Below are 15,284 nucleotides of genomic sequence, written 5' to 3'. Positions count from 1 at the left end.
AAGTGAACCTTGGATCTCTATCTGGTACAGTCGATATAGGTACTCCATAGAGTCTATCAATTTCACCAATGTACAATTCTACTAACTTATCAAGTGAGAAATCGGTACGCATTGGAATAAAATGAGCCGATTTAATTAGTCTATTGACAATAACCCATATGGCATCTTTCTTTCTCAGAATTAAAGGCGACCCTGTTACAAAATCCATAGTAGTCCGATCCGATTTCCACTCGAGGACTATGATGGGATGAAGTAAACCTGAAGGTACTTGGTGTTCAACCTTTACTTGCGACAAACTAAGCACTTTGATACAAACTCTGAGATATCCCTTTTCATACCATTCCACCAATACATTTGCTTCAAGTCATTATACATCTTTGTGCTGCCCGGGTGAATTGATAAACAATCGTTGTGTGCCTCATGAAAAATTTTCCGAATCAACTCAGTGTCTTTCAAAACACAAATCCTACCACGAAACCTGAAACAACCATCGGAGTCATTCAGAAAATTAGGTTCACTGCTGGACTCACATTGAATTCTCTTGGCTTGCAACTATTTATCAACTTTCTGAGCATCACAAATCTGTTGAAGCAAAGTTGGTATAGCTCTCAACTCGGCTATAATCGAACCATCATCGAACCAAGTCAGCTCTGTATTCATAGTCCTCAAGGCAAACGACTTCCTACTCAAAGCATCGGCGACTACATTCGCCTTTCCCGGATGATAATCAATCACAAGCTCATAATCTTTTAACAGTTCCAACCATCTTTGTTGCCGCAAGTTGAAATCCTGTTGAGTCATGAAGTACTTATGACTTTTATGATCGGTATAGACATGGGATTTCTTGCCAAATAAATAATGTCGCCAAATCTTTAAAGCAAGCACTATGGCGGCCAACTCTAAGTCGTGTGTCGGATAGTTCTTCTCGTGAGGCTTCAACTATTTCGAAGCGTAAGCTACTACTTTACCTTCTTGCCTAAGTACACATCCCAAACCATTCGAGGAAGCATCGCTATAAATCACAAATTCTTTACCTAACTCGGGTTGTACCAAAACTGGAGCCTCAGTGAAGAATACCTTTAATTTCTCAAAACTTTTTCGGCAGTTTTCTGTCCATTTGAACTTGACATCTTTCTATAACAACCTCGTCATCAGAGTAGCAATTATGGAGAATCCTTTAACAAACTATCTGTTAATAACCGGCCAAGCCTAGAAAGCTTCTAACCTCAGATACATTCTTCAGCGGTTTCCATTCAACAATAGTCGAGATCTTACTCGGGACTACTCTAATTCAATCACTCGAAACAATATGGCCCAAGAATTCCACTTCTTGAAGCCAAAACTCGCTTTTACTAAACTTAGCATAAAACTGTTTGTCTCTCAAAGTTTGTAAAAAAGTTCTCAAGTGTTCAGCATGCTCGGATTCATCACAAGAATATATCAATATGTCACCAATAAAAACAACCAAAAATTTATCCAAATACGGTCATAAAATACGATTCATCAAGTCCATAAATGCGGCAGGAGCATTTGTTAAACCAAAAGGCATGACAAGAAATACATAATGACCATACCTCGTCCGAAAAGTAGTTTTCGACCCACACAAGCTGTCAAGTATCCGACACACTCAAGACTACCTAGCCACAGGTAGGACACCCAAGACTAGTGCCCAGAACCAAATTACATGTGTCATAAACATAATGAACTCAGACCAACTCAATGAGCTCAGATGTCACATATATCATGAACTCAGACCAACTCAATGAGTTCAGATCATATACTTTTCTAGTGACATGTCACTTGTATCCTAAAATATTCCTATGGTTCAAATGGTATGCTTCATTACATGCACATAATATCTCATCCGCACTTGCTCGTGATGTCGTGGATAACAAACATAATATCATTCATACTTTCATAACCACCGTTAGGCATAACATCAATAATGAAAATAAAATATTTACCACATAATATCAATACATCAAAATATGCTATATTGTCACATTATTTACACATGTACTTACTTCGGTACAAAACGATGAGAAACAAGCCTATTTGTTGTAAACTTTATTCTTTCCTCGATCAAGACTCGAATCACGTTTTTATTTATCTATAATGCAAAATTTAACTTGTTTAATAATCACATTGTTCAAATAAACCCATAATTCATACTTTAGTAAAATTACCTTTTTACCCCTAACTTTTCACTTATTTACAATTTAGTCCTTAGGCTCGTAAAATGAAATGCATGCATTTTCTTTATTACCCAAGCCTAGCCGAACTTTCCTTGTACTCATAATAATCCTTACTTTCTATCAAAATCATATTTTTATCATTTATTTTACACCTTTTACAAAATAGTCCTTTTTAGTGGCTTTCATGTGTGAAAGATGTTTATCTTGCACCAAACTTTCACCTTCCTCCATTAAACATCTAAATACATGTATGTCATACATGGGTAAATTTTTGAACATAAACCTTACTTCAAAATAAGGGTAGAAATAGGTAAATCAAGCTACAAGGACTTCAAAAATGTAAAGAACATAAAAAACGGGCTAGGGAACACTTACTATTCAGCTTGAAAATGTCAAAAACCCTAGCTATGGAGTGCTTAGAATTTTTGGCAGCCACATGAAGGAGATGAGCGCATTTTTTGCTTTGATTTTCCCTTTTTATTCTTTTATTTACCAAATGACTAAAATGCCCTTAAAGCCTTTATTTCAAATTTTTCTTATGCATGTCCATTTTTGTCCAAAATTATAGAAATTGGTCAAATTGCTAATTAGGACCTTCTAATTTATAATCTAAAGCAATTTCATGCTTAAAGCTTCTAGAACACAAGTTTTGCATCTTATTCAATTTGGTCCCTAAAGTTCAATTGGACATCTTATGCATAGAATTTCTTCATGAAATTTTCACACAAGCATGAATACATATCATGGACCTCTATAATAATCATAAAATAATTATTTATATCTCAGATTTGTGGTCTCAAAACCACTATTCTGACTAGCCACTAATTCGAGATGTTATACTTAGTATTATAAAAATCCCAAAAACCTCTCATTTACGTTTTTGTATTATAACTTGATTAAAGTATTAATTAGACCTTTTAGTGTGTAGGTTAAAATTGATCTGGCCTTTGCCTCCCTTGGGTATGATCCTTGGAGTACTCACCCACTCTATTGTAAAACTATATTACAACTTGACTTGTATACTTGTGGATACCGCCTTATTGTTCTAAATTTTATTGTAGTATTCACAATCTAGATGTTAGTACGTTCCAAAGCGATCAACCACCTTGGTAAAGCTAATGTCAAGGGGGTGCGTTGAGCAAAAAGACAACAGTTGAGTTGCGAACGATGTTCGTTCAACTTAATATTAATAATGGTGGAAGTTTGTTGGCTGAGCTAAAAGTCAAACCAGTGTTGTTTAACCATATCAGAGCAATGCGGTTGGATGATACGAAATTGGCAGGAAAATAGAAATGGTTCAGAATGGCTTGTTAAAAAACATTAGAATTGATTACTGTGATTGTTTAAGGTTCGGTAATCAAATCTATGTCCTTGATGTTGCTAAGTTAATACTTCGTGCAACTCACAATGAAAATGCATCGTGACTTGTGAGAGTTATATTGGTGGCTTAAGATGAAAAAGGAAATAGTGAAATTTGTGGCTAAATGTCTAACTTGTTAATAAGTTAAGGTAGAACATCAGGTTCCCACTGAATTACTTCAACCTATTTTGATTCCTGAATGAAAATGAGAGTGCATAACGATGGATTTCTTAATAGGGCTACAGTTATCTCCAACCAAGAATAATGTTGTTTAGGTAATAGTTGATTGGCTTACAAAATCAACCCATTTTATTGTAGTCAGAACAGATTGGTCACTTTCAAAAGTTGTTGAAGTATACATTCGAGAAACTATCAGATTGCACGGCATACCTATGTCGATTATCTCTGATCGAGATCCCTGATTCACTTTAAGATTCTAGAAGCAACTGCACGAATCCCTAGGTATGAGACTTCAGCATCGCTTTTCACCTACAAACAGAGGGGAAATCTGAGCATGTTATCCAGATTTTGGAAGATATGCTTAAAGCTTACGTAATTGATTTTGAATCAAGTTGGGAAAATTATTTACCTTTGGCTGAATTTGTGTATAATAATAGTTTCCAATCAAGCATTCAAATGGCTTCTTATGAAGCTCTATATGGTCATAAATGTCAAACACCTGTTTGTTGGTGAGAATTATGCGAGGGAAAAGTTTTTGGGTCGGAATGGATTCAAGAAACGAAAGATATAATTAAGGTGATCCAAGATAGATTGAAAACAACCTTTGATAGAGAAAAAATGTCGAGATTTCGAGTTTGTTGTTGGCGATAAAGTATTCCTAAAGTTTTTTCATGGAAGAAGGGTTTTCAATTTGAATGTAAAAGGAAGTTGAGTCCTTATTTTAGTGGACCATATGAGATCATTGAAAGGGTGGGACCAGTTACATATCGATTGGCATTACCATTAGAGCTACAAAAAATGCATGATGTTTTTCATGTATCAATGCTCAATAGATACAAATCATACCCGTCTCACATCCTTTCGTTGGAAGAAATTGAGATTTAACCCAACTTGTCATACGAGGAAGAACCGGTCAAAATATTAGCTCGCGAGGTGGAAGAATTACGAAGTAAACATGTTCTACTTGTAAAAGTTCTGTGGCATAGCCATAGTGTTGAGAAACCAACTTGGGAGTCTGAAGAGACAATTAGAACCCAATATCCCCACCTCTTTTTAGGTAAATTTTGTGGACAAAATTTCTTTAGCAGGGAGAAATATAACTACTCAAAAGTTTGTGGTGTCAAAAATTATAGTTTCAAAACCCCGATTCTATAAATCAGACTCGTAAATATTTGCATTAAATATTTACAGAGTTAGTTTAGTAGCAAATTGAATTTTAGTTAGGTAATTTCGTTGAGTTAGAGCACATTTTATGTACAGGGACTAAATTGCATAAGTTTAAAAAGTTAAATTATAATTAAATCATAAGTAAATTATAATCAAGTAACTCGTTAGGTAATTAAACCATTACTTTATTTTAGTGGACGGTAACATGATTTTAGTTGTTAGTTATGTTATAAAATTTTAATGTAATAATATTAGTGAAAAGAAAATAATAATAATAAAACATAAACAATTAGAATTAAGATGGAAAAGCGGGGATAAAGAGAAACATACTTTCAACTTTGCCTTGCATGTCGAAATTGGGAAGAAAGAAAGAAAGAGCATTCAACCATAGGTTCTAATTTTTGAAGCTCAAATTGGTTAGTATGTTTTAGTCATTTTTATATAAATTTTATGTTTTTGGAACCCCAAGTTCATGAGCTGACTTACCAATATTGAAATTTTTGGAAATTTTCAAGTTTATGGAAGTTTCCATTGTAGAGAAAATTAAGTTTTTTTATGTTGTTTTGATAGGTTTTAAGGTTGGAAGTGGAATGAGACTATTTTGTAAAATCAATTGATAATTCTATGCAAAAAGCACTAAGTTCTGCAAAATTCAAATTTAATGGTTTAGTTGAGAAGGAGGAAGTCCTATAGAGACTCTAGGAAAATTTGGCTTAATTTGGAGGATTTGTTGTGAAGTCATGCTAGTCACGATTTTGCGGACTAAATTGAATTTCATGCAAAAATAGTATAAATTTTGTTATTGAATACGAATTGGGTTGTGAAGTGTTAATTTATAATATTTGTTTTAATTCATAACTACCGTCGAACTAGAATCCTCGAGGAAGAAAGGAAAAGACAAGGTGGTTAACAAATAGCTCTGAGTTTACGATTTGTGTTTCTATAATTTGAACTATTTTAATTTTTGATTTTGAACATTGCATTATATGGTAAGTTATAAGGTAAGCTACAAAGTTGTTTTCGTCTAAGATATTGAAATGGTTGAATTGGTTATTTGTGTTAAGGATTATATTGAATATTATTGAAATATGAAACTAATTATGTTATGGAAACTATATGTTGCTATGTGTATATATACAAAGGAGTGAATTATTTGGATTGGTGAAATTGTATTATGAAATTAAGGAATTGGTTTATTAATTGAATCGTGAATTTAGTTAACTTATTAACTATTCGGGCAGGGTCAGGTATAATTGGCATACCATAAGTTAGGAAAAGTTGAAGCTTTTATGACTACGCGTTGGGGACTGCTGGGCACCCTATTTTTCAGTTATAACGACCAATTCTAGGAACATCTATTCGTCGATTTTACTGACCCATGTAGAGTACAATTCATTTCTATGAATTTATTTCTCAGACAATCAATGCCAAACTTTGGTATGTTGGTTGCATCCGCGTATCTGAGTCTAAGGCAGAGACATGTGAATAAGGAAAAATGAAATGGAAAATTAAAATGGAAAGATGAAATTGGAAATGAAAATAGAAACCAAAATTATGATATAAGAACTGGATAGAAATAAAAATGGTTGTGAAATTTGAATAGTTTTATATATTAAATGCATGAAAAGTAAGTGTGATGTTTCATGAAATAGTCATGTTTAAACTGAATAATGAAGTTATGAAAGAAGGATGAAAAATTATATGTTTCTTTGCATTTTTCTAGTTACATATTTTCCTTTAAAACAAGTAAATTAATGTTTTGTATTTGACCGCCTCTAGACGTACTAACGTCTAGAGCGTGAATACTGTAGTAAATGATATGGAAATATGAGGCGGTATCCTCAAGTATATGGATTCAGTTGTAATATGTTACAACGAACTACGTGAGTACTCTGAGGATCATACCCAAGGGAGGCGAGTGCTAGATCAATTCTAACCTAAACACCAAATGATCTAATTAGTACTTTAAATAAGTTATAGTACAAAGGCAAAATAAAAGGAGTTTAATATTTTTATAATAATAAACATAAAGAAATAAAATTTCAAGAGATCAAAGCATAGAATAAATCAAATTTGATTATGGGTGATTAGATCGTTTCGGCAATTCCCATCAACTGTCACTTCGGGTTCCTCGTCAATCAACTAGTCGCTATCCTAGTAGGTGATAACTCTTGAAAAGAGTTATATTTCATGCCTTTAGACCTAACTAATCACTTGTACTTATGTAAATTTTCGTTGTCTTTTAAAACATTCCATTTGTAATTTTCATTGCATTAAATTGAGAGGATTGGACTGTGCTTAAAGGTTAGTACATGTTATTTTTACTTGTTTGCAAGAAGGATTTGTTTGGTAGTAATTGGCAGGTGCAGGATGCAGAGAAAGAAATAAAGGAATGAAGGGTTGTCGTAGCAAAAGGTTGGACAGTTTGCCAATACGAATGCCATGGCAATCCCAAAAAAATTTACCATAGGGAAGAAAATCATGGGCTGATTGGATTTACCATAGGGAAATAACTTATAAAAAACCAAATCATGAAACCTAAAAGGGGAACGAAAGAAAAAAGAACAATAATGTAACAACCCAATTTTGACCCTAATCGAAATGGTGGTTTTGGGACCACGAATCTGAGTCAGAAAAATATTTAAAAACTATTTTCTGTGTTTATTTTGTGTGAATTAATAACTGTGAAATTTTTGTGATTTAATTTTGTCATTTGAGTGTCCGATTTAATAAAAAGGGCTTAATCGTGTAAAATAAAAATTTGATGGTTTAATTTGTACGAGCTGAATTGTTGTTGTCTTTAAAAATAGAGGCATTTATAATGCAATATTACCATGTTAGCTTAAAGTGGACGGTTACAGCCATAAACATATTGGTTTTATATTTTATTTTAAAGGTTAAAAATGTAAAATAATAAATAACATATATGTTATCATAAAACATAAAATAAACATAAGTGTTCATTTTATTTCTTGGTGACTGAAACACTAAAAAGAAAAGAAAGAAAGAAAGCTTAGGTATTTAGCAATATTGAAGCTTGATTAAGGTATGTAACTAGCTCGATTTTTGATAATTTTTACGTTTTTGAGATCGTTGTAGTGAAATGTACAAAGCCCATGCTTGAATTTCTGATTTTGATGAATATTTTGAGTTATGCCATTGATGAATATTTGAGTTTTATGATGTTAGTTGATGAAATATGAAAGATATGTTTTGGATTGATATGTTTTGTATTGGAATTTTTGATGATTTTGAGTAATTAGGACTAAATTGCAAAAAAATAAATGTAGGGACTAAAATGTGAAATAAATGAAAGGTATGGACTTGTATGAACATGGGTAATATTCAGCCTAAGCATGGTATGTGCAAATTTTGCATGCTCTGTGTTTTGTGCAATTTGGACTAAATTATAAAAAGTGTGAAATATCAGGGGTAAAATGGTAATTTTCCCATTTATGTGTTTTTGGACTAAATTGAGTGAAAATATGTTGGATGAGTTTAATTTGAATATGTTTAGATCAAGAACCAAAGAAATCAGATTTGGATCGGGGGAAAACTAAAGTTGTTGACTAGTCGTTCTATTTTGATTTTTTGTTGTTCGAGGTAAATTTATAAGCAAATAGATGTTATTAAATTTCAATATATGTGATTTATAAATAATTGTAATAATTAGAATCAAATTATGAATCGGCATTAAGTAATGAAATATAATTTATGTTTGATGATGAAGTAATGAATAAGTTTTGGTATTTGAAGTGATGACATGAGCTATACATGTTAAAATGTTGATTATATGTATATTAATTGCAAATCTATATTTGGCTAAATGATATATGTATGTGATATTAAAGTGTGAATCATGGATATAAATATATATATTCGACTATATGATGATATTGTGACCTTAGAAGTGAATGATAACTTTGTTAATGAACATATGTGTATTTTGGCCAAGTTAAAGTTGATATGTGGATGTATATGAGACATTGATATGTGATTACTTGTAAGACCACATTTAGGATGTTGGCATCGATATGTGATTACGTGTAAGACCATGTCTGGGATGTTGGCATCGATATGTGATTACGTGTTAGACCACGTCTGGGATGTCGGCATCAATATGTGATTACGTGTAAGATCACGTCTAGGACGTTAGCATCGATATGTGATTACGTGTAAGACCACGTCTGGGACATTGCATCGATATGTGATTACGTGTAAGACCACATCTGGGACGTTGGCATCGATATGTGATTTCGTGTAAGACCACGTCCAAAATGTTGGCATCGATATGTGTTTAAGAGTAAGACCCTGTCTGGGACAGTGACATCGAGATGAGATTACATGTAAGACCACGTCAGGGACATTGGCATTGTACAAAATATGTGATTATCCGAATATCCTATTAATTTTGAACGGTTCAACGAGCAATGATAAGTTATGATCGAATGTGTAATCAAGTTAAAAAGTTTAGGTATGTGTTTGTTAAATGCTTATATGAAAATATGGTAAGGTAGACATTTGAAATGTGATATAAATTATGTATGATGTAAATGGAATTCTATGCACATATGATTGAACATATTCGGCCTTATGATTATAAAATGTGAATTTTTATGAGATGATTTATGAGTTACGAGCATGAGTATGTATTCTTGGATGAAAATAGGTTGATTCTACCTTGTTATTATAATGTTAATATGCATTCTTAGATATATATTTGCTTATGACTTACTAAGCTGTAAAAGCTTACTGTGTGTATATTTACTCTCTGCTTTATAGGTTTTGGATCTGGTAACAGACTCAGGGATCATTAGAGAAATCTATCACACTATCGACTGTTTTGGTACTTTTGTAATTTGAACTCGAACTTATGGCATGTATAGAATAGCCTTTATGTTAGTTTATTTGAAGTTGTGTATATATTAAGCCATGCGAAAATGGATAATATGTTATGAGAGTATATAAGACTTTAGTGAAGTTTTATATGTGTTATATGTATTGATAATGGTTGGTGAATTTGGATGTGGTTTGGTTAAATCAGCTTTGGTATATACATGGGTATGAATTATGTTTGTCATGTTATCTTTAGTTAAAATGATTTGGATATGTCTTGTATTAGATAGTAATGGTTAAATTTGGTTGATGAATATATTTGGCTAAATGTTGAATTGAGGTAATGAGTATACTTTATTGATGGTTCGGTATTTGTATATATATGTGAATCATGGTTGATACATGAGGTAATGGTGATAAGGTTATGCCAAAGTGTATGTAAATGGTAAATTTGATTTGAAGGGAAATTGTGGATGTATATTTTGTTGAGTAAATTACATGATTTATAAGTGGGTATATTAGGTAAATAACTATGTTTTGAAGTGTTGATATTCGGTTGTGGAATGAAATAGATATGGATATTAGTTTATTTCTTTTTATCATTGATTATAAATGAGATGTTAAGCATAATGAATAGCTTGTAAAATGACCATGTTTAAATTTGGAAAACAGGGTGAATTAGCTTTAGGTGGATATTAAATAATTGGAGTAACATGTATTTGTGATTAAAAGTGGTTCGATTCGACTATATATATGTTTATATATGTACATAGCCGAATATGATAATAATAAATTAGTTTAAAATATGACTTTTGTTACTATATGTAATAATTGATAATAGCATGTTAAATATTTGTTTTGGTATGCTAGAATGTTGGACAAATATTTTTTATGTATTATATATATATTTGATGTGTTCATGTGAAAGATAAATTAATATGATTGATTATTTGGTTTAAATCTTTGATTTGTGAATGTACATAAGCTTAATAATAAGCATGCAAAAAAAAGGTGTATTTTTCATTAGTATATGTGTTTTTTCGGTAATACCTAATAACCCCATTTCAGTGACAGATACGGGTTAGGGGTGTTACAAATAAGAAGGAAACCCTAAATGAGGCGAGCACAAAAGAGGAGAGATCCTTAGGCAAAAATAAAGGGTAGTAGTGGAGCAGTGATGGGAAGAGAAAGATGAAGGCAGTCCCTCGCAGCCACCATAGGACACTGAGTCGCTGGAGTGCGGGCTAGATAAGCGAAAGCTATCCTCCCGAAGTTCTACCATTATTTCTTGATTGCTCTTCCTGAATTGATTTGTTGAAATAATGTTGAATGATATTTTGATTTTGAATTTTAATTGCCGACCCATGAGCTAAATCTCATAAGGTTGGAATTACATGATGAAACCTTTATTTTCTTTAAAGGTTAAAGCACAAATCAGAATTAATTTACTATTTCTTTCAATTGTTTTTATTTCTAAATTGTATGCATGCAATCCCTAGACATAGATGACTATGCAGCATGCCCATAAACTAATTTAATTCTGAAAAGGTTGCAGTAGTTGGACAATAATTCGATGACATGGGCAAGTACTCAACAGGTACTTCTAGTAGACTCTAGACATAGAGCAACGCTCATATAGAATGAAGACAAAACAATGCATGGTACCATGCTAAAGCCTTTAGACACATGCCATGTAACTTGAGATCTAGCTCTTGAAAGAAGTAGGTCATTTTAGGTCTCTTCTGAGCAGTAGATTAAGTACAATTTTGCTGAGGCATTACTGAAAGTAAGGGCAGATTCTTAGTAGTCCCAACCTTCCAAATAAACATCGTAGACCCTTTATCCTTTGCCATAGAATTCTAAGTTCTTATTTATTTTTTCGCATATTATTCACATAATTATTATTGTAATTGCCATTGCATTTTCACTCTTGACTTGTCATAGCATTTTCCATTATTTATTAGTTACACATATCACACATATTATTATTCCTTTAAATTACCACTGCATACTTATCTTCATTTTTCCATAGCATTAATCATAATTTGTCATAATAACTTGACCACCTTTATACCTAATTCTATCCCTATGGAGATGATTTGACTTATCACTTTTTTACTTGATCCGACTTGTATAGTTGCACAATTCACATATCATTTCACATGCGATAAGTTTTTGGCACCGTTGCTGGGGAACGGTAATTTGGTGCAATTTGGTTTGGTTATTTTACTTAATTCCATTAGTTTTATCTAACTTAGTTTAATTAATTTTACAAGTTTCCTATCAGTGCATGAGAATAGGAATTCTTGCCAACAAAGAGTATCATTTTGACACAAAGATCGAGAGAACTTCAAGAAGAAGTTGGAAAGAATTGTGAAAAATGGCTAAGAACGACAATGACCCTAGTCTCAATGATAATCTGAATGGTCAAGATGTTAATCCTCATGTTCGTAGAGTAATACTTGGTATGAATGATAATCAAGATGATCAGGACACTAATCATCATGTTTGTAGAGTGATAGATGACCGAGACAAACCAATTTGAGAGTATGTTGTGACAACTTTGGATGATTTGAATCCAGGGATAGTCAGACCACAAATACAAGCTTAGTAGTTTGAACTAAAATTGGTAATGTTTCAAATGTTGCAAATAGTCAGAGAGTTTGGTGGGTTACCCACTGAAGATCCAAGACTGCATTTAAGGCTTTTTCTAGAGGTTTTGACTCATTTAGACAACAAGGGGCTCCTGAAGACGCTCTGAGACTTAAATTGTTTCCATATTCTTTAAGAGATTATGTGGGAGCATGGCTGAATACTTTACCGTTGGGAACAGTGGAATCATTGAATGATCTGTGCCAGAGGTTTTTTGCTACGGTATAATCCACCAAATATGAATGCCAAGCTTAGAAATGACATAACATCCTTTTGGAAATTAGAGGATGAAACACTATATGAAGCTTGGGAACAATCTAAAGACTTAATTCAGAAATTTCTGATGCATGGATTTCAACACAAGACTCAGATGAAGATATTCTATAATGGGTTGAATGCATATACGAGGATGGTAGTTGATGCCTCCGCGAATGGTACTTTTTTGGATAAATCCTATAATGAAGCATATGAGATTTTGGAAATGATTGTCAACAACGATTATCAATATCTGATCGTAAGACTCAGGACGGGCAAGAAAGTTGCTGGTACTATGGAACTTGATGCAATCACATCATTGACAGCCCAGGTGTCATCTTTAACTAATATGACCAAAACAATGAAGAGACCAACTGCAATTCAGGAGATGAAAGCAGTCGAGCTAGAATGTGTTTATTATGGTGAATACCATGTATTTGATGAATGCCCATCAAATTTAGCACTTGTGTGCTACATGGCTAATTTCAATTGGAATAATAATCCCTATTCCAACACCTATAATCCAAGGTGGAAGCAACATCCAAACTTTGGTTGGAATAATCACGGTATGGGAAATTTTAACAATGCAGTAAGACAAAATGCCATCAGTGCACCACCTGGTTATAATCAACCTATGTCGAGGCAAAATGTCCAACAAGGTCAGGCATCATCATCTATTGAGGACTTGTTGAAAGAATATATGGCCAAGAATGATGTCGTAATTCAGATTCAGGCTGCATCCCTCTGAGCTCTTGAGAATCAAGTGGAACAGGCAGCAGATGCTTTAAATTCGAGGCCACAAAGAGTTTTGCCAACTGATACTGAGAATTCGAGATCATAAGGGAAGGAACAGTGCAAGGTTATCATTCTTAAAAGTGGAACTCAGCTTGATGGCGTTGCTCAAGATGCCATGGCAAGAGAGGATAACTTGAATAACAACCATGTAAAGATCCCAAAGCCATCTGAAAAGGACATTGTACTTGAAAAGGGCAAACAACAGAATGTTGAAGCAGAATTAGATCATGTTTCCAACAAGAATGCCACATCAAAACAATATTAGCAACCTGAAGGACGACCATCTCCACCCTTTCTTTAGTGATTTTATAATTCTAAACAAGATGCTCAGTTCAAAAGATTTTTGAATGTATTGAAACAACTCCATATCAACATACCACTGGTTGAAGCTTTGGAGCGAATGCCCAATTACGTGCAATTTATGAAAGATATATTGTCAAAAAAGTGTATACTAGGAGAATTTGAGACTGTTGCTCTCACTAAAGGGTGCATAGCAATGTTAATGAATAAATTACCACCAAAGTTGAAAAACCCAAGGAGTTTCACTATCCTAGGTTTAATTGGAAATCACTATGTTGGTAAGGCGTTATGTGATTTAGGAGTAAGTATAATCTAATGCCTCTGCCTGTTTTTAGAAAGTTGGGAATTGGAAGGCAAGACCTACAACAGTCACGCTACAACTAGTTGATCGGTTTGATACACATCCAGAAGGTAAAATGGAAGATGTGAAGGTAAAATTAGATAAGTTTATTTTTTTAGTCAATTTCATTATTTTAGAATGTGAAATTGATAAAAATGTACCAATTATCCTTGGAAGACCTTTTCTTGCTACAGGTAGAAATTTAATTGATGTGCAGAAAGGTGAATTGACCATGAGGATTAATGATTAATAGGTTATGTTCCATGTATTTAATGCGCTAAATATGCTGAGAAGAATGAAGAATGTCGTGCCATTCACTTGATAGAAATAGCAGTGGAGGAAAAGTTCATGAGATTTTGCCATAGTAATTTTGATAGTGATGAAGAGTCATTTGAGCAAGACCCTTGTGCACTTTGCTAGAGCAAAATAGACCTTTCAATTTTGATGAACAATGCTTGGTAGCTTATGTATATTCGCATGGAGCTGTTGATGTCAAGGTCATGAAAATAAAGGACACATTTAAAGTTAATGGATAACAGTTGAAGCACTACTGGGTTGCTCATGTAGAGCGAGACAAACAACCCATTGATCTTTGAGATGTTTAACTTCAACATCTTGAAAATTCTTTTTATTTTTATTTCATTTTGTTGATTTAAATTTCTTTTAGTCATTTTATTTCCTTTGTTTAATAAGATGTAGGAGGGGAATGGGTCAGTGACGCAGAGCCTCTTGAGACGAATCTTTCCAACAAAGAGAATGCACCTAAAGCATCAAAGAAAGAACCAGAGAAAACGTAGTCTGTCAGGATTGAGACTAACTGTGAGGAAGAAGAGGAAGCAAATCCCTCAGTTGCACCACTAGTGGACAGCACTATGGCTGTTCCACCTCCTTCTACTAAACTGATGACTAAACAAGATCGTGAAATCAATCCAATTATTGATGAAATCACCAGATTTAATAATGAAGAGGAGGATGTACCACTTAATTTAATTAAAAGGCCGGTGCGTTATAAGATGAGTGCACGAAAGACCACTCGCCACAATTAAAGTACCACCATTTAGTTCCAAGCTCAGGAAGTTTTTCTCCCTTTATTCAACTAAGTATGTACATATATATTTTCTTGTATTCTTGATTTATATATGTAAATGCATTGAGGACAATGCATCCTTTAGGTTTGGGGGTGTATTGTACTTCTAGATTGCAT

The sequence above is a fragment of the Gossypium hirsutum genome, chromosome A12 (genome assembly GCF_007990345.1).
Source record: "Gossypium hirsutum isolate 1008001.06 chromosome A12, Gossypium_hirsutum_v2.1, whole genome shotgun sequence".
NCBI classification, from domain to species: domain Eukaryota; kingdom Viridiplantae; phylum Streptophyta; class Magnoliopsida; order Malvales; family Malvaceae; genus Gossypium; species Gossypium hirsutum.
This window is presented reverse-complemented; position numbering follows the sequence as displayed.